This window comes from Chiloscyllium plagiosum, chromosome 2 (assembly GCF_004010195.1).
Source record: "Chiloscyllium plagiosum isolate BGI_BamShark_2017 chromosome 2, ASM401019v2, whole genome shotgun sequence".
Lineage (NCBI taxonomy): Eukaryota > Metazoa > Chordata > Chondrichthyes > Orectolobiformes > Hemiscylliidae > Chiloscyllium > Chiloscyllium plagiosum.
Window position 1 is genome coordinate 125,760,143 of NC_057711.1, and position 3,960 is coordinate 125,764,102.

The window sequence follows — 3,960 nt, forward strand, 5'->3', positions numbered from 1 at the left end:
CACACAATATATATGTGTGCATGTGGGTCTTTGTCTGTCTGTGTGTCTGTCTGGGGTGGGGTTATGTGTGTGAGAAAGTGTGTGTGTGTATGTAGTGAGTGCAGAGTGTCTTAAGTCTGTGAGGGGGTGCATGTGTGAGTGTCTATAAGAGTGTGTGTGGATGTCTGTGTGTACCTGTGTTCGTGTGTATGTGAGAGTGTGTGTGTGTAGGAATATCTGTGTGTGTGTAGTGCAATGGTGATCACCTGTAATGTGACATGAACCCAAGGACCCGGTTGAGGCCCTCCCTATGGGTACCGAACTTAGCTCTTAGCCTCTGCTCGGCCACTTTTCTCTGCTGCCTGTCCCGAAGTCCACCTTGGAGGATGGTCACCCGAAGGTCCGAGGCTGAATGTCCTGGACCACTGAAGTGTTCCCCAACTGGGAGGGAACCCTCCTGTCTGTTGATTGTTGTGCGGTGCCCATTCATCTGTTGTAGTAGCCTTTGCTCGGTGTCCCCAATGTACCATGCCTCTGGGCATCCTTGCCTGCAACGTATAAGATAGACAATGTTGGCTGAGTCACATGAGTACCTGCCATGTACAAGGTGGGAGGTGTTTCCACGCATAATAGTGATATCTATGTCCACAATCTGACACGTCTTGCAGCGTCCACCATGACAGGGTTGTATGGAGTTGTCCTGAGAGCCAGGCAATCCAACAGTAGGATCTTCAAACTTATACAACTCTGCATATGGGTGACTCACTTATGGCTTATAAATCTCAATGTAATTATCCTCCAAACATGATTTTTTTTTCCAGTTCCTGCAGATTATGCACATGTCTCAGGGAACAATGTATAATCCTGGATTCCTGCCCTGATTAAATCAGCTTAATTCTGAACATTGGCTAGACCTAAGTCATTACAATAGAGTGTTACTGGAAGAAAACAAATGTTGGTCGGTGAAATTATTGCCAAGCTGTTTTATTCACTTGACAGTTGGCTTCAATTTGGCACGCTCATGCCAGTTAAAATTCTAAGTGAGGGTCTGGGACAATAATTCTCTTATTCCAGAATTGCTTTTACAGTATTTACTGTCTACTCATTCACCCCATTAACTTGGAACTCATGAAATTTATTTAGCATTTATGGAAAGCTGCGCTCAGCTCTTCAACTCTCAAATGTGAAGTCATAAAGAATGTCCAAAAAAAAATTCTTAAGTTTCCCATTCATAAGTTTATGAGTCCTGACAGATAAACAGACTGAAGAAATCTAGGACAAGATCGATGATTGATTTTTTTTTTCCCAAACTTCATAAAGAACACCAACAATAGTCTACAAAGATAATATGATTGCAGTGCAGCTGACATTTTCCTCTTTTTTAAGTTTGATCAGCTGACAAAACTCAGAAGAAACTTTCTATTTTATCCTTGCTTACAGTTGATCACCACATACATGCTTTGCTTGCACCTAATGTTGAATCTATATTTCTTGGTTCTTTTGAATTCAAAGGTTCATTTTACTCCTCATTGTGTATCATGAATGATCATCATCCTGTGCACAAATAATTCATTACCAGTACAAAGACAAACAACTGCAAGTGCTAGAAATCGAAAATAAGAACAAAAACTACCACAAATGTTCAACAAATCTGGCTGCGCCTGTGCAAAGAGAATGTACTGGAACTTCATGGTTGAGTTGAGACCCCAGTGTCTGACTCAATTTTGGGATAGCAACTGGGGAGCAGCCATCACAAAATGGTGCCCAAGATTTACCCTGAGACAGGCAATTAAGAAGCCATCTCTGGGAGGTCTATCTAAATAATAATTCCACTAGTGTAATGGAAGGCCCAAAGGATGTCTAATTGGCAGCCTGACTGGGACAAATACCTGCTGCTCAAATAGAGAGGAGATTGCAAGTAAAAAACAAAATGGAGGCTCTCACAGCAGATTGTAAAAAAGTTAAAAGTCCCAAAGTTCACAGATGTCGTACCATGAGTTCTTCCACATCAATAGCCTGATGCCATTGCATTGCAATAGTTTTGCACTGGAGAGACTGAGGATCTGTTAATGGTTTCCCAGGAGGTCTTCTCCAGATCTCAGTGACAGTGGTGTCTCCTTTCCAGTTAGCCCAATGATCAGCCCAACTGGGCACTTGCTGCTACTTGACCTGTACTTTCTGCTTTGTTTGTCCAACCTCCTGCAGGATTGAAAATGTGTTGCTGGAAAAGCGCAGCAGGTCAGGCAGCATCCAAGGAACAGGAGAATCGACGTTTCGGGCATAGGCCCTTCTTTAGGCTTATGCCCGAAACGTCGATTCTCCTGTTCCTTGGATGCTGCCTGACCTGCTGCGCTTTTCCAGCAACACATTTTCAGCTCTGATCTCCAGCATCTGCAGTCCTCACTTTCTCCAACTGCAGGATTGCTCAAAGTCAGAAAGAACTTGTGTTGACCACTTTAAATAGTGTTTTCTAGTTTGGTGCAGAGTCCCATGAGACAGGAAAAAGACCAAAGGAGCAAGCTGGTGAGAGTTTGGAGATGTTATCAAGTGATCAAGGTGATGCTGCTGCATAATGACGCTTCAAAATCAACAAGATATTTATTCCTGGCTGTTTTTTGCTTCTGTCAAGGACAAAATGCATCCATTGCCTGCTGTACTGTAGTTGTATCATCTCTGTGGATTAAATTAAATCTTAAAATATTAATAATTGCATGTACACAGAAAAATGTCAAAACTGTTCCATTTGCATAATGCTTTCAAACATTTGTTGGAAATCCTTGATGGAAAGTTTCTTAATAACTTTAACACAATTGGATTTTTCTTCAGTGAAGGGATGTCCAGTGTATGTTCATGGAGCTGTCATTTATCCTTGTCCAGTTTAATTTTGTTTCTCGGGCTGTTCTTCTTACCTTGGCACACAGTCTCTCTGACTCTAAAGTTTCAGCAGCGTCAAGTGTTCATTTTATAATAATTCAGGGAGAAAGTGAGGTCTGCAGATGCTGGAGATCAAACCTTGGCACACAGTCTCTCTGACTCTAAAGTTTCAGCAGCGTCAAGTGTTCATTTTATAATAATTCAGCCCTAGCATAATTCAAAGGCTTCAACCAATTAGATGGGCAGCAGAAGTTGATCATCAGAGCCAAACTGTCTTCAGATAATGAATTATATTTATTACAAACCCAGAGAGGGACAAGTCCCCACAAGTAACCAATTGCATGGCATCAGCAACAGAAAATAAATTGGATCCACACTTGCTTCAATAAAAGCAAAGGATAGTAGATGCTGCCATTCTGAAACAAACATAGAAAGTGCTGGAGAAACTCATCAGGTCTGACAGCATTTTTAGAGAAACATTATTAACAGTAAGAATCTTCTTTAGAACTTTATTTAAACCCGAGGTAGTTACAGCTCTAATGTTTCCTCTGCTGATTCCTATTTCAAGGCCTCCCATTAGGAAATTCCTGGTAAGAAGAAACAATTTATGATCAACATGATCTGGCTGAGCATCCATCGCTTTGAGAGAATCCTACAATCAGGTATTACTACCACAATTACTGAAACTGTATTAGCTGTGCTTTTGGAGTGAAAAACCACCGTCATTCCCAGGCCCGCAATTACTGTATTTTCCATTAAAAAATCAAACATATAAACTCGGAATGGTTCTTTTGTTTACAACTTATGAAAATGTACTAATCTCTTGAACTATAGTGTGTGTCTGTAAGTGTGTGTGGGCAGACGCTTGCAAAAGTGATGTATCATTTTCACTTTTTGAGTGAATATTTGAATAAATTATCCTCTTTTTATTTAAAACCTTGAAAGCTTTCTGCCAATACTTAACGAGACGACAAACACTTGGAGATAGGATTGACAAAGGACACTCATCTTCTTGTCATAAACCATATTGTCTACGCATAGTAAAGGAAAGGATACAAGGGTTTAAATTTACTCCCTACTCAGTTTATAATAACAATACAGAAACCA

The 3,960-nt window shown here is 40.7% G+C and overlaps 1 long non-coding RNA gene across 1 annotated transcript in view; it reads left to right on the top strand.

Annotated features, from left to right (window-relative positions):
* LOC122539425 overlaps positions 1-3,616 on the top strand; it is a 13,773-nt gene extending 10,157 nt beyond the window's left edge. Inside the window, exon 3 of the long non-coding RNA XR_006309077.1 lies at positions 3,422-3,616. This is a non-coding gene — a long non-coding RNA (uncharacterized LOC122539425). The remainder of the gene's footprint in view (positions 1-3,421) is intronic.
* The last annotated feature ends 344 nt before the right edge of the window (positions 3,617-3,960 follow it).